The sequence below is a fragment of the Psittacula echo genome (genome assembly GCF_963264785.1).
Source record: "Psittacula echo genome assembly, chromosome: 8".
NCBI lineage: Eukaryota > Metazoa > Chordata > Aves > Psittaciformes > Psittacidae > Psittacula > Psittacula echo.
Genome location: NC_137744.1, coordinates 16189086 through 16202908, shown reverse-complemented (window position 1 = coordinate 16202908; position 13823 = coordinate 16189086).

Here is a 13823-nt window from a genome sequence, read left to right as displayed (position 1 = left end):
CCATAAACAGGGACAGGAGATGTCTGTAACAAGAACCAAACTGTGTAAAAAAGGTGTCTCCTGAACTCTTCTCTGAGACGCAGTTGTGCTGTGAGTTTCTGCTTTGGGATTTCAGATTGGCTACAAAGTGAATCTTTGCCCTTTGCACTTGACTTTGGTTTTGCTTGTGTCAAAATGAGAATCTGGCCAACTTTACTCACACTACGAATCTATTTTCTTGATCATTCAGGCAACTCATCTCTGAATCTAGTTTTGGTTTGCAGTACTATTCCTTGAATACCTATGATAGATTATACAAAGGAGTACAGTTTGAATAACACTAATACTTCCGTATGTCTACTGAATTTCTTTAGGTCAAATCTCACTGACTGATGTGTCTGAGCGTTGTGTTTGGTCATCTTATTCCTAATCACATAGTTCCAAACATTTTATTCTTTCATATTTTCTATTTCATGATCTTTCAACTTGAGAAGATGCTTCCGTTAATAGTTTCCAATAATTTCCATGCCTTTCTTGCACTACTGAACTTCATTCTGTCTCTGTTACATGAGTCCTCAAGGATATGTAGTTCTTTTGTATGATGCTTTTTCTGCATTAATGAAATATTCTGACTTTGTTTCATCAGTTTCATCAGCAGATTGGATAAGAACCTTCTTTATTTTTATTGAAAAGAATCTTCTTTGACAGAGAGGATGTTTTATAAGATCTGTGCAAAACTGATGCTTGAGGAATAAAATCATCTTAAACTTTTCTAAGCCTAGTTTTTTCTTTTGTTGCTCCCTTTTTCCTTTCTTTTTGTAATAACTTCTTGATCTACCTTATGATATTTTGCTAATATTTTCCTTTGGGGGCATCACATTAAATACTTTACTGAAATATTGATCAATAGCAGCTACTCTGTTTCCTTTCTGTCATATGGAAATAGCATGGATTATTAATAGAAATGGCTTGTGTGCAATAAACAGTGAAGGTAATTACAGTGGGAGAGGAATGGGAGGCACATGCAGGGGGAATGGACTGGAGAAAATTATTATATTGAACGATGGAGTTTAGATATGGACCAGGTTTTTAACATTTTATTTCCAATTTAAGTTTCTAGTTTTCATATCTGCATACCTAAGTGGCTATATGTTACCATGTAATGATTATAAACTTGGGGGGAGGGGAGACTATATATCTCAATGTTTGACAAATGAAACATGCAAATGTGGAGTGAATTGCCGTAATATAAGTGCGTCGTGTAAGCAAGTTCTCTTTCAGTCAATGAGATCTTTCTTTAAGGAAATATTTAGATGATCCTTACCCATATCCTATCTTTAAATAGCGTTCAGTGTTTTGAATGTATTTCAAGGATTTGGTGCATCTTGAGATTTTATCAAAAGAACACCAAGCAACTGAAGTGATAGTTACTTCTCCATGTTTATCTGAATCATGTGGCTGTACGACTGGATATCTTAACAGTGACTGTAATATTTGTAGGAATAGCCATCTTTATGTATACCTAATCACAGAATGGCTGAGGTAGGAAGGTTCTAGAAGTTATCTTTTCCAACCTTTCTTCTCAGGCAGGGCCACCTAGAGCTGATTACCTGGGAGCATGTCTGGATGGATTTTGAAATATCCTCAAAGATATTTCAAAATATCCAAGAAGGGAGATTCTACAACCTCTGTGGACAACCTGTAGGTGCAAATACATAGTGCTAGTGTAAAGAGGCCCTTACTGCAAATATATAAGCTTGCATTCATGAAGACTTCAGCTGGACAAAACAGTTTTTCAGTCTTAACTCTACAAGTCTGCAGAGTGTTTTAAAGATTTAGAGAATGGTGGTTTATTATCATAGTTGGTTATATGTTATCAAAAGAACTTTCCAATTTAAATTTGAAATTTATCTATGTAGTTGCAGAAAGATAAAATTTAAACATGAACACATATAGAATCATATTTGTTTCTCTCATACCTGTGCAGTCTTTCAGCAGTGAGATGGACTGAAGAAGTACAGCTTATTCCTTCAGCAAGTGTACATTTTCAATCTACAATCTATTTAATTGTAAAAATGACTTATTCATACTTTAGTGTATTATGAATATATACCCATTTCTGTCAGCTGCTTGTCAGCTGGTGTGAATCGTGATTGTTCCCTAAGCCAGTGAACCCATGAATATTTGCATCAGGTTGGTATGTGCTTAAATAATGTGCTAGTAGCTTGGAGTGACCATGTAGAGAAATTGTGTAAAAATGAAGTTGAATGAGTCCTAGGAAAATGTTTTTGAATAGACCTCTCGGGCTACAAAATAAATTTGCATTCCTAGTCTACTGTTTCTTACTATTACCAGCAAAAATGCAACCATTTCATACCAATAAAATATATGAAAAGAATATGCAATGAGAGAAAAAGAAGCAACAAGCTCTATCTATCACCTTCCAATCCATCTGAATTTTAATGAAAACTGCTAGTTTATGATGAGGAAAATACATAAGAGGCCTAAATTCCTGCATTCCCATTTAGTTTCCTATTTTTTTAAAAAACAGCATAATACCACAGGCAACTCTTGTAGTCCCTTGCAGTGTGCTAAAAGAAGCACTTTACTCAAAATTAGATTTAGCCTTTGTTTCTTTTCTATTTGTCATTGTATTGTTACACACGGTATATGAGCATTATTTAAGAAACATACCAATCAACCAACACCTAGTTTAAAAATATTTTGGGTTACAAGAAGTGAATTCGAATGTGAAAAATATATGCTGTGCTTCTGAGCTTCACTCATTAAATCATCACCAGAAAAAAAGACCTTATTGTGTCAGAGTACGTAGAAGTGACACATGAAGTGATGAACTAATTCACTCTACTGATGAGTGCTTTCAACTGAGCTAATAATAGAGATTATAACCTATCATACTTGAAAACACATAAAATTTACTTAGTTAGCAGGCGATGAAAATACAACAAAAAGAAAACTCATTGACTGTCTGCATCTGAGGAAATATTTTTATTTGGATGTATCTTTATCACTCTGCCGACTGATAAAAAGTCAGGGGGTCAGTTATGTGAATCACTTTTGTGCAGGAAGATTAATTGTTTTACATGTTGCCTGTTGTCTTCCTAATTAGAGTGCTCAAGTAATTTATTTTAATGTGGGGCCATACATTCCTTCCGTCCCCCATACTCTCCCTTTTCTGTTTACGGGGAGACTTTGAGTACAGCATTCTTTTTTCCTTGATGTTTGGCTGACACATTACCACAAAATACAGATGCTATTTTTTGCAGTGAGACATAGTGAGAGTAATAGCACAGCAGCAACAAAATGCCGCTAAGTATAATGGAAAGTTAATGGGAGGCTACTCTGGCTACTGCTAGGCAAGCTCATGTCAGAGGGATTACAATAACCAGTATTATTTCTATTATCCAAGGCCTGTTATGATCTTCTGAGTGCAACTGTGCTTTAAAACTAGGGATGGGAAATTGTATTGAAAAATTACTATAATAGATACTATAGAGCTCAGTGTAATTTTAAATGATTACAGCACTGTTTCTCTACTACCTTTAAAACTCATGGCCCCACAAGGGTTTGCAACTTCTCAGCATTGTATTTAGAGCAGGAGAGCATACATCAATCTTCCTCTAAAATGGCATGAACAGAATATGGTTTGCTGTTATTTACAGATTCCCAAAGAGTTTAAGGAAGATTGAAAGATAACCGTAAAATGGTGACAATTTGATTTAGGACAATGAAGTACTTGAATTCCTCTCATGTTTGTGCATGCACTTTCTGTAGACAAGAAATGGGCATTTGACCTTCTAAATCTAGTTACTAGCTTGCTTTATTCACGGATTGCTCATTTACTTTCACTTCCACATCATCCCTTATCTGCTTAATAAATAAATAAGTAGATTTTTAAGTGCATTCCTTTTCAGGTACTGTAAGTAACCGACTTCAAAGAACTTCATGCTAGATTGGTTCTGTGTGCTGCATAGGAACACTACTTAGTTGACCAAGATGGTGAATCAAAAGTCATGGCCTGTGAATTTATTCTATTTAAGACTGAACAAATTGATTTCAGCAGATCTATCCTAGTAATCCCATTGTCCAACCCCAGATAAAGCAAACTTCACCTGAAACTTTAGTAGATTTGTATATTGCTTTAAAATGTATGCAGGAGGAAGAAATGAGGGAAGTACTTACACTAAAAGGAGAACAAAATAAGCAAAAGTATCATTCAATAAGAAACCAAAGTGCTTGGAAAGAAGCTAAAAAACGATCGAAGATTTGAAGGTGAAAGTTCACAATCTCATCTTCATCATTCTTAAAATAAGCTAAAGTTCAAAACCTGTATCAATTAAATTTGCAAATTCTATGTCTCATCTTGTTTTCTTTCTCTGTAAAACTGTAACAGGAAGATCAAAGATTGAAATATAAAATGTACTTTTGAACTTAAAATTATTGAATACCATGTGATTTAAACTGAACTAATAAGGCCTTAATCAGCTCTAATCCCAAATTATATCCTTGAAATGATAGTGTTGAACTAACAGCAAGCAGTAGGATGACCTTAATATGTGTATTGTCTTTGTTTGGGATTTTAACCTTTGCTGTGACAGGGTCACACCATGAATTAGTGTCTCTGGGTAAAGGTTATTATGTAAGGAAATACTGTTCAATGGCTCTATAGCATAGGATGTTTCTCATGTAAGATATAACCTATCTACATATGGAATAAAGAGCTGGAGCTGGACAGAGCTTTTCTCATTCCTTTGTGTCTTTGAGTTTCTAATGATGGTAGGCTTTGAATGCAGCTGCCTAAGCAGTTTTTATTCTAGTCCAACTCTTTATGCCAATACTGATCTCTGCAGTGTCTTCATTTCCAGTGTCCAGAATTCAGGATGAATGTTAAAATACAGAAAAGCTCAGCAAGTTGAATGAAGAATGATTAAAGAGCAAGATTAAAGAGAAAATGCAATTCATAGAGGAAACATTAAAGAATCTAAGTTTTGAAGTGTTTATCAAATACAAGATGTTGATCAGATTTTTCCCCAAATGTCAGTGGAGAATAAAATGCGTAACAGACGTGCCTTCAATCTAGCAGAGAAAGATTTAAAAATACCTGTTAAAAATGTCTTATAAATATAAAGTGAAGATTGACAAATTAGAACAGAGATAAGATAACATTAAATAGTGATAATGAGTTAGCTATTGGAAAAAGCGACCAACAAGTATTATTTACTTTTAATCAGGTTTATAATTTTTCCTATAAGGAATGTTGTTTAGAAATAGAAATTTATTAGTAGCATAAAAAAAAAAAAAAAAAAAACCAAAAACAAGTGGCTGTTTAACACTTCTTTTTTTTTTTTCTCGTCAAGTGATTATTGCCTGTTAATGCACACCTTCAAAAACATTAGTTGATTATTTCATGAAGTGATTGCTTAATTGTTTGCTCTTTACCTATTCCAAAGTTAGGAAGGCAGGCCAGCAGTTCCTTGGCTGTTCCCTTTTTTATTCTGGTAGCCCTTTGCCTTTTTTCAGTAGGTTTTCAGGTTCCAAGACTGGCTTTTTAGAGAAGGATACTCTAAAAAGGTTGATTTGCTAACTTAGGTAATTCTAAATTATTCAATTATTTCTGTATCTGTTCTTTACATTGGAATAAACCCCAACTGATTAAGCTATATGATCACAGTAGTTGTCTTAATTTCCAGTTTTAAGATGCTATTTTGATTCTTGTATCACAAAAGAGGTCCTGAAACAGCCAGACTTTCTATGAGATGTTGAAATTAGTTCATCCTCATTAATCAAATGTGCAGTAGTCTAAAAGCAATTTCCTCCTTGTATCTCTGAAAGTTGGTTTTGACATCAGGCAAAGTGATTGCTTCTGGTTTTTGTTGTTTGGGGGGCTTTGAGGAGTTTTTGTTTTGTTTTTTCCTCTGAGTAGATTGTCAGGACTAAGTTCCTAGTGTGGCATTTCTAATAATTTCTTTCCTTGTGTCTTTATCCAAGCATATGTATATGGTTGCCTTAAAATTCAAGAGTGAGAATCATGTATATCAAATGTATGTATATGATACATGATATGATACACGATTCTCACTCTTGATTGGATCATTGGATCTATTGCTGCCTCTTAGGCTCTTTTTTATATTCAGGGGGAGGTTCTCAGCTACAGGAGGATTTCATTCTGAGATCTTTAATACTTGGGGAGACATTTTCAGAAGACAGGCATGCTGTTTTCCTCAAGCATTGTCTAATTTCAACTGAATTAAAGATTTATGGGGTTTCTTAATGAGTTTTGTAGCAACCAGCAGCAGTTTGGAAGAGAGAATCTCAGCTTGGTCTATCAGCGTTCAGCCACTTTTTGCAATGTTCTGAATGGTCACCCAGTCATGCTTGAATACCTAAAGAGTAGCTACAGCATGAGTTTTCATTCAGTGGTCTCACAAGAGAGGTTGTGGGATCTATCCTCAGAGAACTAAGAATGTGCGAGTAGGAAATATGACCTCAGAACTTGTTCCTGATGTCTGTTCTGTCTGTGTACTGTGTTCTGTTTACTTACTGCTGTGAAAATATCTGTTGTTTTTTTTTTTTTTTCTGCAAGACAGTTAATTTGGAAAGCAAGAATTGGGGTTAGTTGGAAGGCTTGAAAGAGTAGTTCTGCTCTGATTAAAAAATATCTGGTCTATAAGACTCTGAGTATTTTGAAATTAAATAGAAATTAGAATGCTTTTTTTCCAACTAGATTATGAAAGCTCTGGGGATGAATATTTTTCATCCTTCTCTGCAAAGAATTGTCACAGCTTTATAAAATGCAATCAAGAGATAAATCAGTCTTTGCATATAATAGGCTTTATGTAGAGGGGACAAAATTGTGAAAGTGCCATACAAGTTTAACTGCATTTTCCAAAGTTCAAGCACATTATTTTTACTATAATACTAGCCAGCATTATTAAAATACCAGAAGACATTGACTCTCGGATGGCTGTTAAAATGATCTACTGCATACTGTTCTCCCAAGTTCAAGGGTGCATTGTGATGGTCATATTTCTTTTACAGGCTCATGAGTCTGTCAGGACTGTGAGGGTTCGATAAGTACACTCAACAGATGATCCGAATATGTTAAAAGTCTGTTAAACAATGCAGTGTTTGGATCACTGTGTCTTATATAAACTGGCCATGTAGACCATGAATATGTGAGTCCATACGTACCTTAAAAAAAAAAAAAGTTAATTGATATACTGGTTGTGTAGAGAACTAACATAAGGGTTCCAGCCATAATATTTTGCATTCCCCCCAAGCAAAGACAGGCATATGCATGGTGTATTAGAACTTGATTAGTATCTATTTAAAAGCAGAGAAAAAGAAAAATGTTGTAAAACACCTTAGACAATACTACTTTTTAATCACCTGAGATACCATGAAGGGACCCAGTTTGACATAAACCATTCATAGGAGTGATGTGTCTTTTCCAGAAGACGGAACAGTAATGTTAGACTAACGGGACATCTTGTGTGAAGCTTGAGATTTCCAGTGACAGGTCCACAGGGAAAAAAACTACCAGTACCAAATACCTCTGCAACACCCAAATAAAAACAGAAAATGTTTTTCCAGCTACATGATTTCTGAGACATTTGAAATGTTTCCAAGAGTTCTAAATGTCAGTAACAGGATTGTGTTGTCATTCTCATTATATCATCATCTAAACTGTATCTAGAAAGTGGCTTAATCACAATTATTTTGACTAGTCACCTTGCAGTTATCTTTGCTATATTGACAAATTATACCATTTTGTTTTAAGTACCTCAAATAATTGCAGCACTTGTCAGAAATCTCTAAATAAGATTATCTCACGCAAAAGAAAACTTAAAAAAATAAAAAAATCTCTATCTGAATCACATTATATGCTGTCCTCGATGTGGCATCACATCACTTCTGTCGACAGGTGATAGCATTTCAGATAAGGAAGGCTATTTTACCAAAGGATTATACCTGTCAGGGCCTGGGAGACTTTGTGCTGTCCAGGAGATGATTGCAACATTCTTTGTGCGTGTTTAGGGAGCTGGGGATAAGAGTGGATGACAGGGCTATCAAAATGAGTTTGCATCTTCCCCTAGTTTAATAGTAATGATCACACAGATTTTTTTCCATTTTAAAATTCTGTATTTGAGATTGTGAGTTACCACTTGAATCCCAAACAGCATGCCTGTGATAGTCACATTTTGTCCCCTTCTGGTTGTTAAACAAGCTTATAGAATGAAGCAAATGTTTGTCACTTCTTTTCAGCTCTGTGGTGGTAATGTGATGCTTCCTCTCAAGCCTGAGATATAGCTGTTTTGTTGCTTTCCATCTGCATCAAGGTTATTCAGAATTTAGAATCCTCTTACTATTTTGATGGGACATTTAGAAGATTTTTTCTAAACCTCGAGAGTGAAGGAAATGGCATTTCACTGTTCTTAAATTTCTGTGATCAGATGCATATAACTGAAGCCAAGCCATTCTGGAAAGTTGGGACTGTTCCAAGCCAGCCCCCTTCATTTTGTAGACGACTCATCTATTCCCAGTGGTATCTTTAACCAAAGCCCAGATACAAGGGCTAAGATTGATTTGAGTGTGGCTGATCATTCACTCTGCTGATAGCTCACCACACCAGGAAACTGCTCACCGACTCAGGAGACCCGTTGTTAAATCCCATGGAATAGACTTCAGGATACACATGTCCTTGAGTCACACAATTTAAAAAAATTTATTGTATGCAGATCAACAAGTTTAACCCATCCTGGTTCACAGACGCAGCTGCTCTGAGGCCTCTTAGTACTTGAAGGAGCAGGCCAGCATAATGCAAAGATCAATGAGCAAGGTCTATAGAAACATGGGTATGGTTTTTAACGTGCAAGTATCTATATAATTTACATTTGACAGTTTATACCTAGAGGAAAAAATGTAGTAATTGCTTAGAAACAGTTCTCTGTGTGTTCTAATCAGTTATCGTGCTCCAAGTCAGCTTACGACATTATTTAAACGGAGAGTAGGAATAATGTATGGAAAAATATTTCTCTGCTGCACAGCATCTTATGGATGGTGTACAACATACTACCCGAAATGTTTTCTTTGTGTTCTTCCTAAGCTTATTAAAAAGAATTCACAATGTTCTAATTAGGGTGTTTGTTATTCCCAGCAGCTGTTGAAGAGCTGTTGAAGTTATTTCAATAAAAGTAACTTTGCTTTATAACCATACATTTATTTCTGCAACACTTACTACCTTAAATTATAATACAATGTTTTGATATAATAAATGGTTGCTAATGATAGTTGAGGTTTCAGATAGGAAGTCAGTAGCAAGGGTAGTTACAATGTAAATGCTCCAGCTAATAGAGAAAAAGAGAAGAAACAGGAGAGCAAATGTGCACAACTATGTTTTGGTTTTGCTAATTACTAATTCCATTAGCTCCCAAAGACTGCAGTTAATTCTCGGTTTACGGATAAGCTGGTGCGTGTCTGCACAGGGACAAGTTCTTCCTACTGGTGTTTCTACTTGGTCATAAAGGTTTAAAGGTAATTAAGGCTTCTAAAATGAACAACCAATCAAATAGGAAATCTCAAGTTGTTCCAAACTCTGAATGTGAAACAAAATACTCGCTATTACCGATATTATTAATTAGGCTAATTCTTCTTTTTTTTTTTTTTCCTTTCAAAAATGATAAAAAAGAATTATCCAGATGGTATCAAAGCTACCAGTGAGCTAGATAAACTAGTTTGTGAATATCATATGGTGGCCAGTTGCCCGGATATTATTAAATATTTTCATTTTGTTCTGACTCAGTTTTGTACAGCATTTGTTCAGCTACTAAAATGGATGCAATAGCTTCATATGCTGTATTTTCAAGCTTCATGTAGTATGTATGTATGTGTAAGCGTGACAGACCTCAAATGATCACATGGTGATGAAAAAACAGGCAAAGTTTTAGTGAAATTAAGGTTTTGCATTCTGAATAGAATATATTTAAATTTTCAGTATGCAAACTAATGTTTATTACATGCAAACACTGTTCTGTGTTAAAGGCTTGTTTGTCATATGAAGGAGTATACTATCGTGCTGCTATAGTATAATTTGTAGATTACCAATGTGTGCTGTATGAAGATGTCATTTTCAAACTACTCTGTCTTTTCAAACATCTTAAGTATTCAGAAGAAGGTATAGTTGCACTGCATTATTTCAGTGTTCTGAAGGGTTGGGTTTAGATGCAGATGATTTTTTGTTTCTTGAGTACGGAAAGTTTGTAAACAGTGTGCTGCAGTTGTGGAAGTAGTTTGTTTTAGATTGCAATCTCAGTTTCCTTCCCAGTGATTTGCTGTCATTCTGTTTTGCCCCAAAGCATTGCAGTTAGGAAGAATTTCAGCAAAAGGGAAGTGTGTTTGGCTTGAATGAGAGAGTGTGCTGAGAGAGGGAGGCCTGGTAGATTTGTGCATAATGTCCACTGCCAAACTAGATCACAATTAAGTATCGCTCTAGAATTATCATAGTAAAGTCCTGGGGTCTCCTATCCCAGCTGCTTCTGCATCCCAAAAAGCCAGCCTCTCGCTTTTGTGGACATAGGACTTCCCTTGCTATCACTCCCTGTTCCTCCTCCTGACATAAAATGTCCAGTTCACCAATCTTCCATCTCATGTTCCACCCATCCTTTTCCACCTGTACAGGAGCCCCTGTCCTTTCTTCTCAAATTTAACTCTCCTCCTATCCCAGAGGTTCCTAGTGCTCTTTCCAACTCCCAGTCTAATTTCCCAGATTTTCTCATCAGTTCAGACGTTTGTTCTTCATGTCCATGGCAGCCCTTCATAGAACTCTTTCTCTGCTCTTACTCTAGCTCAATGAGATACTGCTGATTCCATCATATCTCCCTCCTTCACCCCCATTTCACACTGTCACCTCCTGTTACCGTATTACTAATGAGTGCTATGACCAAAAGAGACTTCTTGCACAGCAGATCGTGTATTAAAATACATCTTAGAGGTGCTCATTAGTTTGTGGAAGAATCACAAGCTAATTAAATATTCATTAAACCATAAGCAACTCCTATTTTTACAGCGTTGATGCATGCAGACAGATTGGAAGTCCTAAGAATTGCATTTCTGCCTTTGACTTCGCTTCCCAAAGAAGGTATAGCTTTGAATTGTCTGAAAGTAGATGGAAAGATGGTAATTTCAGAGAAGGGCAAATAGTGGATTTATAGCTAGATAGGAGGAAGGAAGAGAAGGAGAAAAGGTTGTAGTGGAAAAGAGAGGCTGCACTTAAGTGACATAGAAACCTCTAGTGCTTCAGTTTCTGCCTTCTCTGAATAAAACCTGATGAGACATCAGTGAAAAGCACTGCTGCAGTATAATGCCACCTGATCCCAGACCTGTATTGTCTAAGCACAGGGAGAGAGATGTTTATAGTTGAAACTCTTCTCTAGTTCATTTAACTGACAAAATATTAGGATAGTGATTAGGATGCTGAGGGTAACTAACTTTTCTCTGGGCCCTGAGATTTCCCATTATAATGCAAAGGAAGATTTGTGCAAAAAAAATATCAGTTTGTAGAAAATAAACATAAAAGGGGAAAAGATTCCAGTGTAATTTACTTTAAAAATGGAAGCAGATTCTTTTGTTGTTTTTTGTAATATTCACAGTTCTAATGTTACCTTAGTTATTCAATGATTTACAAGTCCCTTATGAGTGAGCTGCTTTGCATTGACATTCCCTCTGCTATGCTTTAGACAAAAAAGCTCAGCATTTCACTCATGGATACAGCAGCTGAGTAGGACTGTAGCATTGCCTTCACAGTCCAGTTTGCTTTTTCTTCTGAATCCTCAGTTATTTCTCCATTTTACACAACTGGTGTTGGAAGGAATCTCTAAATGACGAAACGGGTAATCAGCTGTGAAAGATGAATATCAAGCATCTACGTTGAAGCACCATATATAAACTAGAAAAGCCCTAGGGCATCAAGATATTACTTGTCCGTTTTATACTGGTTTTACATTCCTGTTTATTCTTCCAAGCAAAAAAAAAGCCTACTTGTTACCTTAGCAACATGGTTGTTATCTCCAAACATCACAGTATCACAGTATGCTAGAGATTGGAAGGGACCTCAAAAGATCATCTAGTCCAATCCCCCTGCCAGAGCAGGAACACCTAGATGAGGTTACACAGGAATGTGTCCAGGCGGGTTTTGAATGTCTCCAGAGAAGGAGACTCCACAACCTCCCTGGGCAGCCTGTTCCAGTGTTCCGTCACCCTCACTGAGAAGAAGTTTCTTCTCAAGTTTAAGTGGAACCTCTTGTGTTCCAGTTTGTACCCATTACCCCTTGTCCTATCATTGTTTGCCACTGAGAAGAGCCTGGTTCCATCCTCGTGACACTCCCCCTTTATATATTTATATACACTAATAAGGTCACCCCTCAGTCTCCTCTTCTCCAAACTATAGAGACCCAGCTCCCTCAGCCTTTCCTCATAAGGGAGATGCTCCACTCCCTTAATCATCTTAGTTGCCCTGCACTGGACTCTCTCCAGCAGGTCCCTGTCCCTGTCCATCTGAACCAGATTCTCAGGACACATATACTGTTGTTCAGGTGAACCTCTATCGCTGTAGGAATAGCTTGATTTATACTGTCAGCATATTTTCCGGCAAATTTTTTATCTACATTTGTAAGATGCATCCACCTCAGTTATCTCAGCCTTGCAGTTGTCTCTTCAAGATTTAATTCTTGTCAATTAGGTTCATAAATCAATTAAGGAATTTTTATTAAATTACAGAAGGTAGGCATTCATTAAAAATTATATTTTGCAAATATCTGTATTTGATACAAAAAACCTAGTATGCCTTTGTTCAAGAAAAAGTCATTCTACCTTGCCTGTCAAATAGTGGATAATAGACTGAGGACACAATTTAAAGTCGTTCATTGTCAAAGCTAATAAATAGTTTTGGCTGAAAGGTAAAGTACTGTATTGAATTAGGAAATGGCTAAAACAGAAACCAAAAAGTAGAAATAAATGGGCAATTTTCAGCATGGCAAAAGGTTAATGCTGTTGTCAAGAGACCTAAAGTATATAGCAGAAACAGCATTGCATAATAGGTTTACTACTCTTCTGAGCACAGGAAGCTATCAGAGTTTGCAGAAAGCAGCTTTCTTCATAGTGCTGCTGAACACTCATAGATCTCACTGAATTTTCGTACAAACTCAGTGAATAAGCTGTATGTGGACAATTAATTCCAGTTTTGATGATTTAAGCAAATACTGTATGGCAGAAAACTAGTTTGGCTGGTCACACCTGTTACTGGGCTTTGACTGTAGTGCTTGGAAGAAATGGTATCATTAGTGATGACCTGATCTGTATGCTATGGTGCTTTTTAAAGAAAACTTAATGTATATGAGTAAAATATATGACTATACTGAAAACGCTGAAAAAAATGTTATGCAGTAACCCCTGCACTGTTATAATCTCTTGGCTTCTTTAAAAGAAAAAAAAAAAGATGTTACAAAGAAAGACAACCGTTAGAGGTAGGGGAAACTTTCAAAAGGAGGGAGACAGGATGGAAATGTTATTTTATGCTTAGATAATTACCTTGGAACACAGTAGAATTATGTAGAAATTACTGAATACCAGAGCACATGATGGATTTCTGTATTTCTCTAAAGCTGAAGAGAAATCTAAATGAAATTAAAAAGTAGAAAACTAAACATTTAAGGAAAGAAGGTAAACACTAAACTCCAAAAACTGGATTCAGTGAGAAATTCTGAGACTGAAGGTTCCAGAGAGAAATGGCACTGTATGTGAATAATAAGAAAGCAATTATAGTGGGT